Here is a 16,579-nt window from a genome sequence, read left to right as displayed (position 1 = left end):
GTCTGTGCTGTCATGGAGGTGCTTAGAAATAAAATTACTGGTAAGTGTAATTCTATTTTCTCTATTCCTCTCCACAACAGCACCATAGGAGAAATGTCAAAGAATAATGCTAGGGAGGGAAAATAGCCTGGAGGACTTTCTGCTAAAGGTTAAATAATAATAATAATAATAATAATCTTTATTTTTATATAGCGCTAACATATTCCGCAACGCTTTACAGTTTTGCACACATTATCATCGCTGTCCCTGACGGGGCTCACAATCTAGAATCCCTATCTTTGGAATGTGGGAGGAAACCGGAGTGCCCGGAGGAAACCCACGCAAACATGGAGAGAACATACAAACTCTTTGCAGATGTTGTCCTGGGTGGGATTCGAACCCAGGACCCTAGCGCTGCAAGGCTGCAGTGCTAACCACTGCGCCACCATGCTGTTAAATCTAGACATTATATCTAATCTATAGTGTTTAGTGAAGATGTGGAGACACAGCATTGTATCTTAATTAACCAGAGGTATAATTTTAGCAAGCCAGAAGGAATAGGCTGTATGGCTACGTTCACACTAGCGTTATGCTAGTGTGCGTCGGGTTAGCGTCGGGCGACGCAGCGGCGACGCACGCGTCATGCGCCCCTATATTTAACATGGGGGACGCATGCGTTTTTGTTTGTTGCGTTGTGCGACGCATGCGTCTTTTTTGCCGCGAGCGTCGGACCAAGAAAACGCAACAAGTTGCATTTTTCTTGCGTCCGATTTTCGGCAAAAAATGACGCATGCGTCGCAAAACGCAGCGTTCTTGCATGCGTTTTGCCGCGTTTTTGTGTGCGTTGCGTCGCCAACGCAGCGGCGCACAACGCTAGTGTGAACGTAGCCTTATCTGTGTGTTGGCTTTTGAATTTATGCATTTCTTACTGGCTGGTTAAGAAAACAGAATTTTGTTTGTGGAGGCCTGGAATATTGACTAGTAAGCTGATATTTGATATAACATAGTGTGCTCTTATCCTTGATGACTAGTGATATGCTAATTATGCATTGGGTAGCCCAGATAGTTTGTTGATTTATAAAACAAAGGAGGAAACTCTATGCAAATAGATTACATAATCAAACAAGATGACTTGGTCATCACCATTCTTCCCCTTATCTGTGATACTGAATGAGGGACACTGGTTAAGTATAAAATAGGTTACATGCCTCTGCACAGAGAGACACAGAGACAGAGAGAGAGAGAAAGCGAGAGATTCTGCCAAGACAACCATACAAAAAAAGGACCAGAGACAGGACAGCAGCTTGGCTCCATCCCAAGGGATACAGATCTATCATTCTACAGGAAACAACCTAGGGGTTCTCGGCCCCAGTTGGAAGAATGCAGATCTGCTCCATTGACCATCGCTGAACCATGGATACGTTTGGAGAAAGCCAGGATTGCGACCCGCTGGTCACCTGGCTCCATGGAGATATTTGGAGAAGCCAGGTTGTGACCCTTGGGTCAACTGGCCTTGTACCTGAATGGACTGTCAACTCCGTACGCTTGTTACCTCCTCTTTGTGTGCGTGCCACAGGTGGGGTATCTGACCCTTGGAGCTCTGAATTAACAGCTGGCTATCATGCTGCTTCAGTGCAGTGTAATGCAACCTCCACCAGAGGGAGCTTGAGAGGGAAGTGGGACTGCGTACACAGAGAAGCACCACAGAGCAGCAGCACAAGTGCCACCAAGTGGTGAGAGAGTGGTCAGACAAGCCGAGTAAAAAAACAATCAGAGGCAGAAGTATCAAAAGGGATAAGCAGTAAATGTGGTCAGGAACAAGCCAGGAGGTTCAGCAGCGGTCAGAAGCAGATAAGACAAAGTCAGAAGGCAGAAACGAGTCTGAATACAAGCCTAGTCAGGAACCAGAGAATCAAAGAGACAAACAGGAAAATGCTGGAAAAAAGGCAGACAGAGGGAGTCAACAGACAACAGGCAAGTCAGGGATCACAGCAGGACAAATCAAGAGCTACCAGAGTCAGGTTCCCTCCCCCCGAAGCCAGAACTATAGCTGACACCACCAGCAGGATGCCTTGGGGCAAAATAGCAAACCTGAACCCAGAAAGAGGCAGAGCAAAGTTAATCCTTGACATGATACTCCTGGAAAAAGAGCAGACAGGATTAAACCCTGGAATGGATCATGACACTGCCATTATCCTGGCGATTTAGCAGAAGGATGAGACTCAAGATGTGCACCATTTTGGTTTTTTCCTGGGACTGTTCTATGTGTTATCTGCCTGTTTGTGGTTCAAAAAAGCATTGCCACACCATTTTACCCTCACCCTATGTTGTCTGAGTAGCTTTATGCCCATATTAAAGGGAGAGCGGTAGGGGCGCATGCGCGGACCTTGATAGCGGCGGACATGTCGCACTGAGCTCCACTACCCGACCGATCCCACACAGCCCTATCCAGCCGTCAGAGCGCAACAAACTTACCGCCACTGGATCGCCTACACCCCCGAGAGCGGCGCCGCCGGTAATGCCGAAAAAGGGGAGCGCAACCCAGCCCGCAGGCCGCTCCATTACGGACCTTCTCCTGAGCGGCAATATATCCAAGATGGCTGCCGCAACAGCCTTGTCCCCAGCCGCGGCACCACAGACAGAGGAGGACGCGGACCATGGGGAAACTGCCTCAAATATGGAAGCCATGATCTCCACAGCGGCACTCACAAAATCGCTGCAGGAGACTTTCAGGGCAGAGCTCTCTTCGGCTATGCAGGGCATTGCCTCACAGCTGCAAGACATCATGCAGGCACAAATAGCCTAGAAGAAAAAATGGAGGCCATGACGGACGCCTTAGAGGAGGACCACGAGGCACTCAGGCGCCACACAGACCGCATTACTGAATTGGAACTCCGCTGCGAGGACTATGAAAACAGGTCTCGCAGGAGCAACTTAAGAATAAGAGGTCTCCCTGAGCATATTGTTGCTCTTAAGGAAACAGCGACCGCTCTTTTCATAGCTCTCCTGCCTGATTCAGATCCATCCCTCCTCCATATCACCAGAATCCACAGGGCCCTGGGTAAGCCTCGCTCTATTGACATGCCTAGAGATGTGATTTTGAAATTGCATTATGAGGAAACGAGGGATTTGATCCTATTGGCGGCCAAGGACCGCTCCTCTCTGCCTGACTTACCAAACTCTGTACATATATATGCAGACATTGCTACGGCCACGCTGGCCAGGAGGAGATCCCTCAGACCCATCACGGCCTCTCTCCAGATGGCTCAAGTTAAATACCGTTGGGAATTCCCTTTCGCCCTGAACTTCACAGCTAACTCCCAATCATTTACCTGCCCGTCTCTGGAAGAGGGAAAACAGGCCTTGATTAAAGCAGGAATACCGATCAGCGCTGACACCCCCTCTCTCCCCCAGAGAAAATCTAGACCAGCAAAGGAATGGAAAGACTCTCCCAGAACAAGGAGCCAAAATGCACGGATCACCTGATGCGGTTCTACAGTAGCGTAAAGTAAAGAAAATTATGTCTATTGAGACCATCTTCATTCAGGGATGCTATTCTGGATTATCTCAATGAGAATAACTGTTTAACTCCATATCAGCATGGGTTTATGAGAAATCGCTCCTGTCAAACCAATCTAATCAGTTTTTATGAAGAGGTAAGCTATAGGCTGGACCACGGTGAGTCATTGGACGTGGTATGTCTCGATTTTTCCAAAGCGTTTGATACCGTGCCGCACAAGAGGTTGGTACACAAAATGAGAATGCTTGGTCTGGGGGAAAATGTGTGTAAATGGGTTAGTAACTGGCTTAGTGATAGAAAGCAGAGGGTGGTTATAAATGGTATAGTCTCTAACTGGGTCGCTGTGACCAGTGGGGTACTGCAGAGGTCAGTATTGGGACCTGTTCTCTTCAACATATTCATTAATGATCTGGTAGAAGGTTTACACAGTAAAATATCGATATTTGCAGATGATACAAAACTATGTAAAGCAGTTAATACAAGAGAAGATAGTATTCTGCTACAGATGGATCTGGATAAGTTGGAAACTTGGGCTGAAAGGTGGCAGATGAGGTTTAACAATGATAAATGTAAGGTTATACACATGGGAAGAAGGAATCAATATCACCATTACACACTGAATGGGAAACCACTGGGTAAATCTGACAGGGAGAAGGACTTGGGGATCCTAGTTAATGATAAACTTACCTGGAGCAGCCAGTGCCAGGCAGCAGCTGCCAAGGCAAACAGGATCATGGGGTGCATTAAAAGAGGTCTGGATACACATGATGAGAGCATTATACTGCCTCTGTACAAATCCCTAGTTAGACCGCACATGGAGTACTGTGTCCAGTTTTGGGCACCGGTGCTCAGGAAGGATATAATGGAACTAGAGAGAGTACAAAGGAGGGCAACAAAATTAATAAAGGGGATGGGAGAACTACAATACCCAGATAGATTAGCGAAATTAGGATTATTTAGTCTAGAAAAAAGACGACTGAGGGGCGATCTAATAACCATGTATAAATATATAAGGGGACAATACAAATATCTCGCTGAGGATCTGTTTATACCAAGGAAGGTGACAGGCACAAGGGGGCATTCTTTGCGTCTGGAGGAGAGAAGGTTTTTCCACCAACATAGAAGAGGATTCTTTACTGTTAGGGCAGTGAGAATCTGGAATTGCTTGCCTGAGGAGGTGGTGATGGCGAACTCAGTCGAGGGGTTCAAGAGAGGCCTGGATGTCTTCCTGGAGCAGAACAATATTGTATCATGCAATTATTAGGTTCTGTAGAAGGACGTAGATCTGGGGATTTATTATGATGGAATATAGGCTGAACTGGATGGACAAATGTCTTTTTTTGGCCTTACTAACTATGTTACTATGTTACTATGTTCATTGAAAACGGAGACCTCCGTCTTGGCCAAACTCTCCTTGTGTAATATAACCTGAATCCGGATGAGTATTTAGCCATTTTGTGCCTGACTTACTTCTTACAGGTTTACCAAACCCACCTAAACCTCATTTACCCCTTCCTACAAACAAAACCGAAAAAGCACTGACATGGACCAAGTCGTCCTTCTACAAACACGCCAACAAACCTAGCAATATGCTAGCTCGTAAACTCAGAAATAAAGAGCTTCTAAACAATATCCCCTCCATTAAAGACCGAGCAGGCCAAACCACAGCCAACCCAGAAACTATCTACAGCACATTTCATAAATACTACCAAACTCTCTACACCACCTCCAACCTCCCCCTGCAGCATCTCCAGTCCTTCTTAGAAAATTTGAAACTCCCTAAGATGTCTGCCTCCGCCATTGGTCATCTCCAAACGCCCATCACCACAGAGGAAGTATCGTCAACAATTAAGAACCTCAAAAAAAACAAAGCCCCTGGACCTTATGGCCTCACGGCACTATACTATAAAAAATTCGGAGACATACTTACACCTCACATTCAAGAGTTTTGCAATACCCTTCTTAACGGGAACCAAATGCCACCCGAATTTTATATTGCGCACGTAACAATAATCCCTAAACCTAAGAAAGATCATCTCTACCCCAAGAACTACAGGCCCATTTCTTTGTTGAATGTAGACCTAAAAATATTTACGTCTATCATGACAGCCAGGCTCAATACAGTCCTACCTTCATTGGTTCATCATGATCAAGTGGAGTTTATATCTAAGAGACAGGGCCCGGATAATATTAGAAGGAACCTGAACCTCATACACTCAGCAAATCACCACAGACGGCCTCTATTGATGCTGGCTCTTGACATAGAAAAAGCCTTCGATTCGGTCTCATGGACTTACCTATTTGAAGTCCTAGCAAAATTTGGTATCCCGGCAGGTATTATAACAAGCCTTAAATTAATATACGATAGCCCTATGGCCTATTTAAAATTACCCTCCAATCAGCCTGTCCCTATCAAAATTCAGCGAGGCACAAGGCAAGGTTGCCCGTTGTCACCAGCCTTGTTTGCCCTGGCTATGGAACCCCTGGCGGAGGCCATTCGAACTAACCCTAATATCCACGAGCCCCGGGATCTGGGTGAGCAATACAAGGCAAGTCTTTTTGCAAATTATCTACTTTTGACCCTTACCAACCCATTTACCTCACTCCCGAATCTATTCACCGTCCTGCGCGAATTCGAACTCATATCAGGCCTTAAGATCAACTTTGACAAGTCTGAGGCCCTGTTTATCAATACTCCAAAAGACGCTCAAACCAACATAGTCTCCCAATTTAAATTTACTAAAAAAGAACATTACCTCACCTACCTGGGAGTTAACTTGACCTCCCATAGGCCGACCCTATTTAAATGGAACTACCTTCCATTACTAAAAAGCCTCCAATCAGATCTCGCTAGATGGTCCTCTATGCAATTATCCTGGCTCAGCAGACTGCATGCCATTAAGATGGTTACCCTCCCAAAATTCCTTTACCTCTTCCGATCTTTACCTATCCCGCTACCACCCAAGACATTACATGAAATCCATACCATAATTTCGAGGTTTCTATGGCAAGGCAAGAGACCCCGGATCCGGCAGAAAACCATATTCATACACAGAAGATTGGGAGGTTTATCCCTACCCAATTTTATATTATATTATAAGTCGGCCCAACTGGCCCAATGAATTAATGTCTGTACTGACAGGGATAACCAGCCCAGATGGATTGGTCTGGAATCATCCTTCATGGCACCCTTTTCCCTACCAGGTCTACTCTGGGCTATGCAGAAACTCCCAAAGGGACTTCATATAACGGTGCCATTTTCCTTTCACTCCCTGATCATTTGGCGGAAGGAGAGGTTTAAACATGATCTACAATCTAGATCCTCCCTATTGACCAACCTCTTCCATAACCCTGATTTTATACCAGGACTAGATCCCCGTCCCTTCTCCTGGTGGATCTCTAATGGCATAACCACTCTGAGGCACCTTTGCACGCCCTTCCATACCCTACTTACCTGACAGGATTTCATCCAAAAACTCGCACCTCCAGCCGAGGAGACACTGCGTATTTGCCAAATTTTCTATTTTGCCAAACAGATCCTACAATACAAAATCCCTCCATGCCCTACAAATTACGAACAGAGATGTTTAAATGACCCCCTGGGCGGGGGAACCTGTTGTGAATTCCGCTCTTGGGCTCCCTCCGGTGGTTGTAAGTGGCACTTTTGTGAGTTCTGCTCTTGGGCTCCCTCCGGTGGTTTTGAGTGGTATGGCTGTTCCTTGGATTTAGCAGTCAGCAGCTGCTTCCACTGATTGACTATCCTGCTCGGCTATTTAGCCTGGCTCTTTCCTTCAGCTTGTGCCACTTGTCAATGGTTCCTGGTTGGATTCACATCTCTCTTGGATTTCCTGATATCCTGACCAGTTCAGCAAAGTTAAGTCCTTGCTTTGCTCATTTCTGTCCACATGTTGTGGACTTATTCGTTCTGTGCATTCTATGTATTGTCCAGCTTGTTAGTATGGATTAATTCTGTTAAGCTGGAAGCTCTGGGAAGCAGATTTACCCTCCACACCTTTAGTCAGGTGTGGCGATTTTTGTAAACTCTGTGTGGATTTTTGTAGTTTTTAATACTGTCCGCACAGTATTCTATCCTGTCTTATCTATCTAGCTAGACTGGCCTCCTGTGCTACATCCTGGTTTCATTCTGTGTATGTCTTTTCCCTCTCCACTCACAGTCATTACTTGTGGGGGGCTATCTATCCTTTGGGGATTTTCTCTGAGGCAAGATAGTTTTCCTGTTTCTATCTTTAGGGGTAGTTAGTTCTCAGGCTGTGACAAGGTGACTATGGAGTGACAGGAGCATCCCACGGCTACTTCTAGTGTTGTGTTGAGCTTAGGGACTGCGGTCAGTACAGGTACCACCTCCTTCAGAGCTCATCCCATGTTGCTCCTAAACCACCAGTTCATAACAGTACAAGTGGCCAAAAATGAATTAAATGCATCTCAAAAGAAGGAAAAAAAAATTCTGAGCCATTATTTTTTCTGTGCTCTGTTTTGTCTTTTTTTTCCTCTTGATCTCTGGGTGGTTCAGGATTTATGCTCTGGCATGGATGTTCAGGGTTTGTTTTCTCGTGTGGATCAACTTGCTGCAAGAGTACAGAGTATCCAAGATTATGTTGTCCAGACTCTTGCATTGGAGCCTAAAATTCCTACTCCTGATTTGTTTTTTGGGGACAGATCCAAGTTTTTGAACTTTAAAAATAACTGCAAATTGTTTTTTCCTTTGAAACCCCGTTCTTCTGGTGATCCATTTCAGCAAGTTAAAATTATCATATCCTTGCTGCGTGGTGACCCTCAGGACTGGGCATTCTCCCTTGAATCAGGGGATCCGGCATTGTTGAATGTAGACGCATTTTTTCAAGCGCTCGGATTATTGTATGACGAACCTAATTCTGTGGATCATGCAGAAAAAACCCTGTTGGCCTTGTGTCAAGGTCAGGAAGCGGCAGAATTATACTGCCAGAAATTTAGGAAATGGTCTGTGCTCACTAAATGGAATGAGGATGCTCTGGCTGCTATTTTCAGAAAAGGTCTTTCTGAAGCCCTTAAAGATGTTATGGTGGGCTTCCCTACGCCTGCTGGTTTGAGCGAATCTATGTCTCTAGCCATTCAGATTGATCGGCGTCTGCGCGAGCGCAAAGCTGTGCCCCATATGGCAGTGTCCTCTGGGCAGAGTCCTGAGCCTATGCAATGTGATAGGATTTTGACTAGAACAGAACAGCAGGAATTCAGACGTCAGAATAGGCTGTGTTTTTACTGTGGTGATTCTGCTCATGTTATTTCTGATTGCCCTAAGCGTACTAGGAGAGTCGCTAGGTCTGTTACCATCAGTACTGTACAGCCTAAATTTCTTTTATCTGTGACCCTGATTTGCTCATTGTTGTCCTTCTCTGTCATGGCGTTTGTGGATTCGGGCGCTGCCCTGAACTTAATGGACTTAGAATTCGCCAGGCGCTGTGGTTTTTCCTTGCAGCCTTTGCAGAGCCCTATTCCTTTGAGAGGCATTGATGCTACACCATTGGCCAAGGATAAACCTCAGCACTGGACGCAGATGACCATGTACATGGCTCCAGCACATCAGGAAGATTGCAGTTTTCTGGTGTTGCATAACCTGCATGATGTTGTTGTACTGGGTTTTCCATGGTTACAGGAACATAATCCGGTGCTGGATTGGGGATCTATGTCTGTGACTAGTTGGGGTTGTCAAGGGGTACATAGTGACGTTCCTTTGATGTCAATTTCCTCTTCCCCCTCTTCTGAGGTCCCTGAGTTTTTGTCGGATGTATTTGATGAGCCCAAGTCCAGTTCCCTTCCTCCACATAGGGACTGTGATTGTGCTATTAACTTGATTCCAGGTTGTAAGTTCCCTAAGGGCCGACTTTTCAATCTGTCTGTGCCAGAGCATGCCGCCATGCGGAGTTATGTTAAGGAATCTTTGGAGAAGGGGCATATTCGGCCGTCTTCATCACCATTGGGAGCGGGTTTCTTTTTTGTTGCTAAGAAGGATGGCTCCTTGAGACCCTGTATAGATTATCGTCTTCTTAATAAGATCACGGTCAAATTCCAATACCCCTTGCCTTTGCTTTCTGATTTGTTTGCTCAGATTAAGGGGGCTAGTTGGTTTACTAAGATTGACCTCCGAGGGGCATATAATCTTGTTCGTATTAAACAGGGTGACGAATGGAAAACTGCATTTAATACGCCCGAAGGCCATTTTGAATACCTTGTGATGCCATTCGGGCTCTCTAATGCTCCATCTGTGTTCCAATCTTTTATGCATGATATTTTCCGCAATTATCTTGATAAATTCATGGTTGTATATTTGGATGATATTTTGATTTTTTCCGATGATTGGGAGTCTCATGTGAAGCAGGTCAGGATGGTATTCCAGATCCTTCGTGATAATGCTTTATTTGTGAAGGGGTCTAAGTGCCTATTCGAAGTTCAGAAGGTCTCTTTTTTGGGTTTTATTTTTTCTCCCTCATCTATGGAAATGGATCCTGTTAAGGTCCAAGCTATTCATGACTGGATTCAACCCACATCTGTGAAGAGCCTTCAAATATTTTTGGGCTTTGCTAATTTCTATCGCCGTTTCATTGCCAACTTTTCCAGTGCGGTTAAGCCCCTTACTGATTTGACTAAGAAAGGCGCTGATGTAGCAAATTGGTCCTCTGCGGCTGTTGAGGCCTTTCGGGAGCTTAAACTCAGATTTACTTCTGCCCCTGTATTGCGTCAGCCGGATGTTTCTCTTCCTTTTCAGGTTGAGGTTGACGCTTCTGAGATTGGGGCAAGGGCCGTTTTGTCTCAGAGGGATTCTGATGGTTCTTTGATGAAACCGTGTGCTTTCTTTTCCAGAAAGTTTTCGCCTGCGGAACGCAATTATGATGTCGGCAATCGGGAGTTGTTGGCAATGAAGTGGGCGTTTGAGGAGTGGCGACATTGGCTTGAGGGAGCTAAGCACCGCGTTGTGGTCTTGACAGGCTCGATGGTCCCTGTTTTTCTCCCGTTTTGATTTTGTGGTCTCGTATCTTCCGGGATCTAAGAATGTTAAAGCTGATGCCCTCTCTAGGAGTTTTTTGCCTGATTCTCCTGGAGTCCCTGAGCCGGTTGGCATTCTTAAGGAAGGGGTGATTCTTTCTGCCATCTCCCCTGATTTGTGGCGGGTGCTTCGGGAATTTCAGGCTGATAAGCCTGACCGCTGTCCAGTGGGGAAGCTGTTTGTTCCTGATAGATGGACAAGTAAGGTAATTTCTGAGGTTCATTGTTCAGTGTTGGCTGGTCATCCTGGGAATTTTGGTACCAGAGATTTGGTTGCTAGGTCCTTTTGGTGGCCTTCCTTGTCGCGCGATGTGCGTGCTTTTGTGCAGTCCTGTGGGACTTGCGCCCGGGCCAAGCCTTGCTGTTCCCGCGCTAGTGGGTTGCTTTTGCCTTTGCCGGTCCCTGAGAGGCCCTGGACGCATATTTCCATGGATTTTATTTCAGATCTTCCTGTTTCCCAGAAGATGTCTGTTATCTGAGTTGTTTGTGACCGGTTCTCTAAAATGGTCCATCTGGTACCTTTGCCTAAGTTGCCTTCTTCCTCTGATTTGGTTCCATTGTTTTTTCAGCATGTGGTTCATTTGCATGGCATTCCGGAGAATATTGTGTCTGACAGAGTTTCTCAGTTTGTCTCTAGGTTTTGGCGGGCCTTTTGTGCTAGGATGGGCATTGATTTGTCTTTTTCTTCAGCGTTTCATCCTCAGACTAATGGCCAAACTGAGCGAACTAATCAGACCTTGGAAACCTATTTGAGATGCTTTGTGTCTGCTGATCAGGATGATTGGGTGGCTTTCTTGCCGTTGGCCGAGTTTGCCCTTAATAATAGGGCTAGTTCGGCTACTTTTGTTTCACCTTTCTTTTGTAATTTTGGTTTTCATCCTCATTTTTCTTCTGGGCAGGTTGAGCCTTCTGACCTTCCTGGTGTGGATTCTGTGGTGGACAGGCTGCAGCGGATTTGGACTCATGTGGTGGACAATTTGACGTTGTCTCAGGAAAAGGCTAAACGTTTTGCTAACCGCCGTCGGTGTGTTGGTCCCCGGCTTCGTGTGGGGGATTTGGTTTGGTTGTCTTCTCGTCATGTTCCTATGAAGGTTTCTTCCCCTAAGTTTAAGCCTCAGTTTATTGGTCCTTATAAGATTTCTGAAATTATCAATCCTGTGTCTTTTCTTTTGGCTCTTCCAGCCTCTTTTGTCATTCATAATGTTTTCCATAGATCTTTTTTGCGGAGATATGTGGTGCCCGTTGTTCCCTCGGTTGATCCTCCTGCCCCGGTGTTGGTTGAGGGAGAGTTGGAATATGAGGTTGAGAAAATTTTGGATTCTCGTTTTTTGAGGCGGAGGCTTCAGTATCTTGTCAACTGGAAGGGTTATGGCCAGGAGAATAATTCTTGGGTTGTTGCCTCCGATGTCCATGCCGCCGATTTGGTTCGTGCTTTTCACTTGGCTGGTCCTGATCGGCCAGGGGGCTCTGGTGAGGGTTCGGTGACCCCTCCTCAAGGGGGGGTACTGTTGTGAATTCCGCTCTTGGGCTCCCTCCGGTGGTTGTACGTGGCACTTTTGTGAGTTCTGCTCTTGGGCTCCCTCCGGTGGTTTTGAGTGGTATGGCTGTTCCTTGGATTTAGCAGTCAGCAGCTGCTTCCACTGATTGTCTATTCTGCTCGGCTATTTAGCCTGGCTCTTTCCTTCAGCTTGTGCCACTTGTCAATGGTTCCTGGTTGGATTCACATCTCTCTTGGATTTCCCTGATATCCTGACCAGTTCAGCAAAGTTAAGTCCTTGCTTTGCTCATTTCTGTCCACATGTTGTGGACTTATTCGTTCTGTGCATTCTATGTTTTGTCCAGCTTGTTAGTATGGATTAATTCTGTTAAGCTGGAAGCTCTGGGAAGCAGATTTACCCTCCACACCTTTAGTCAGGTGTGGAGATTTTTGTAAACTCTGTGTGGATTTTTGTAGTTTTTAATACTGTCCGCACAGTATTCTATCCTGTCTTATCTATCTAGCTAGACTGGCCTCCTGTGCTACATCCTGGTTTCATTCTGTGTATGTCTTTTCCCTCTCCACTCACAGTCATTACTTGTGGGGGGCTATCTATCCTTTGGGGATTTTCTCTGAGGCAAGATAGTTTTCCTGTTTCTATCTTTAGGGGTAGTTAGTTCTCAGGCTGTGATGAGGTGCCTAGGGAGTGACAGGAGCATCCCACGGCTACTTCTAGTGTTGTGTTGAGCTTAGGGACTGCAGTCAGTACAGGTACCACCTCCTTCAGAGCTCGTCCCATGTTGCTCCTAAACCACCAGTTCATAACAGGAACCATCCCCCTTATCTACACATCCCTAAATAACACCCAGGGTGATGAAAAACTTAAATTTATGGAGCAGTGGGAGGCAGATTTGAATTTATCGATGTCCCTGGAGGAATGGAGGAAAAATTGTAATACACTCTCTAGGGGTAGCTATCAGCTGGTTGAGACATCCATCAAACTCTTGCATAGGACATACCAAGTCCCGAGTAAACTACACACTATTTACCCGAATGTATCAGACCGTTGTTTCAGAGGGTGCGGGGCCCAGGGAAACCTAAAACATATTTAGTGGGAGTGCCTGATAGTTTCAGCTCTGTGGCGAAAGGTACAGTCCACTGTGGTAAAAATGTATGGTAAAACGGTCCCTTTGAACCCGGCCGTATTCCTCTTGGAAGCTAGGGTACCTGGCTTCTCTAATAAACTCCACAACCTAGTCAGCCATCTTTGCATGGCTGCAAAGCTACATATTGCATCGAGGTGGAGGACTGCTTCTCTATCAATGTCGCTTGTGATGGACAGGATGAACACCATTTTACTCTACGAAAGAATTCAAGCTACGAGGAACGACACATGGGACATCTTTTATCAGACTTGGCGACCCTGGATGGAACTGGACGCTAATGTAAACCTAGGACAGACTCTAATATTATCCTTGTGATGGCTATGCAATTTGTTCGTGTTCACTCTTGTTATTCAGTATGAGATATCTAACTGACCCCCCCATGTACTTTTCTCCCTTGTCTATGTCTTGTCGTTTATAAGTGTTATTTTGAGTAATCCAGTTGCTGATCGACTTATGTTTATTTCCCGTGACTCAAATTGTGTATTACTCCCTTGTACGGGAAATCTGCTGTTAATTTTTCGTTCAGAAAATAATAACTTATTGAAACTAAAAGGAGAGCGGGAGTTCAGAGGGATGATCCTTGGTCCATGCGGTTCCGACTAGAGGACTTCGGCACCCGCCGACCCCCCATGTCTCTACAAAAGGTATGGACCAAGGACCAGTTAGTAGCTCTGTAGATCTGCTCGATAGACACACTGGCCCTTTCGGCACAGGAGACAGACATAGCACTAGTGGAATGAGCTTTCAGTGATTCAAGAGGAGAAATATCCTGATTTTTATATGACTCTGTGATCACTTTCTTGATCCAATTTGGCAGTGAACTTTTATTTGATCTGCAGTATAAGACAAAGAGATTCTGATTTTTCCTCCAAGGTTCAGTCTAATTCAGATATTAGAGGATGGTTCCCCAAACATCTAAAGAATGGAATTTCATTTCTCTTATATTTCTTGAGTTCTGACAAAGAGAATGAACGATTATTTCTTGATGCATATGAAATTCAGTTCTTACTTTTGCAAGAAAAGAAGGATCTAGGTGGAGTACTACCCTGTCATCCAGGATCTTCAGATAGGGTTTCCTAATGGATAGGGACTGGATATCACTCACTCTCCTTGCTGCAGTAACGGCTACCAGGAGATCCGCCTTTCACAATATCTTGTCCATTTGGATTTGGGTCATAGGCTCAAAAGGCAGGATAGCCAGACCTTTTAGAACTATGTTCCAGTCTCAGGATGGAATTATGTTGGATGTTCTTCGACATATTCTAGAGGCTGCTCTCATAAACCTCTTTATCCATCAATGATTTGCCAAATTCTGGTCAAAGAAAGAACTCAAGGCTGACACCTGGACTTTCAAGGTCTACTACTTTTACTAGGTCTTAACCCTTTTGATAGGCTGTCCTGTAAAAGGTCCAGTGTCCTGGCAATATCAGAATGAAATGGATCAATGGGAGTAGATCCATGGCACGCAGTGAAGGTCTTCCATATCTTAGAGTAAATGGCATTTGTGACCTGTTTTCTGCTTTTGTGCAGAGTATTGATGACACTGAAAGACCTTTAGCTCTCAGGATTGAGGCTTCACAAGCCAGGCTGCCAAGCATAAGCTCTGGGGGTCCGGATGATATATCGGACCTTGATGTAGCATGCTATGGTTTGAAAGAAGTATAAGAGGTTCCTCTGATTTCAGAATGTTCAATGTCCCAAACCAGGTCCTCTTTGGCCATAGAGGAGTGATCAGAATGGTCGTGACTCTGTCCGTTCTGATCTTCTGCAATGTTCTTGGTAGCAAGCGAATCAGAGGAAATGCACAGGCCAACCTGAACTTCCATGGTTTTGAAAATGCATCTACCTTTGATGGAGTCTCGTTTGGGTCTATGGAGAAGTAAAGATCCACGTTTGCGTTCTGTCAACTAGCAAATAGATCTACATCTTTATGACGGTTGTTTTTAACTGAAACATTTTTGTATTGAGGCTCCATTCCCCCAGATTTATATCTGCCCTGCTTAGGAAGTCTGCTTGGATATTGTCAGATCCCTTTAAGTGAAGGTCTGACATGGACAAGAGATGATGTTCTGCCCAACAGAAAATTCTTGCTGAGACTTCTTGCAGGTTCCCGTATTTTGTGCTTCCTTGAGGAACTTAGGTAAGCCACTGTGGTCATACTGTTTGAATAAATTCTGACATGGGTTCCCTGTAATATAGATATTGCTGCTCTGAGGGTTTTATCCACGGCTCTTACTTCCCCGAAATTTGAGGACTGGCCGTCCATGTTTTTGGCCAAACCCATTGGAAGATGGCCTGATGTGCAACCACTCCCCAACCTCTTTTGCTGGCATCTGTTGTCACCGAAGAAAAAGGATGTTGAATCCAGGATATTCACTCTGCCAGATTTTCTTGGTTGAGCCAGCAGTACAGAGATATTTTTACATGGTGAGGTAAGTGGATTCTTCAGCTGAGTGAACCTGGTGCTTTGTCTGTTCTGAACAGGTGATTCAGAACCACAATGGACCTAGTGGTTAAGAGCACACAAAGTGACCTGATAGTTACTAACATAGTAACTATCTCTGAGACGTGGGAACTCTGCTGACCGCAATCCCTAATCCTATCATACCACACTAGAGGTAGCCGTGGATTGCGCCTAATGCTCCCTATGCAACTCGGCACAGCCTGAGAAACTAGCTAGCCCTGAAGATAGAAAAATAAGCCTACCTTGCCTCAGAGAAATTCCCCAAAGGAAAAGGCAGCCCCCCACATATAATGACTGTGAGTTAAGATGAAAATACAAACACAGAGATGAAATAGATTTTAGCAAAGTGAGGCCCGACTTACTGAACAGACCGAGGATAGGAAAGATAGCTTTGCGGCCAGCACAAAAACCTACAAACAACCACGCAGAGGGGCAAAGACCCTCCGCACCGACTAACGGTACGGAGGTGCTCCCTCTGCATCTCAGAGCTTCCAGCAAGCAAGAAAAACCAGTATAGCAAGCTGGACAGAAAATATAGCAAACAAAAGTAACACAAGCAAAACTTAGCTTATGCAGGGCAGACAGGCCACAAGAACGATCCAGGAGAAAGCAAGACCAATACTGGAACATTGACTGGAGGCCAGGAACAAAGAACTAGGTGGAGTTAAATAGAGCAGCACCTAACGACTTAACCTCGTCACCTGAGGAAGGAAAGTCAGAAGCCGCAGCCCCACTCACATCCACCAGAGGAAGCTCATAGACAGAACCAGCCGAAGTACCACTCATGACCACAGGAGGGAGCTTGACCACAGAATTCACAACAGTACCCCCCCCTTGAGGAGGGGTCACCGAACCCTCACCAGAGCCCCCAGGCCGACCAGGATGAGCCAAATGAAAGGCACGAACCAGATCGGCAGCATGAACATCAGAGGCAA

This window comes from Ranitomeya imitator, chromosome 6, assembly GCF_032444005.1.
Source record: "Ranitomeya imitator isolate aRanImi1 chromosome 6, aRanImi1.pri, whole genome shotgun sequence".
NCBI classification, from domain to species: domain Eukaryota; kingdom Metazoa; phylum Chordata; class Amphibia; order Anura; family Dendrobatidae; genus Ranitomeya; species Ranitomeya imitator.
The sequence above is the reverse complement of the archived record's forward strand: the minus strand, read 5'-3'. Positions refer to the sequence as shown.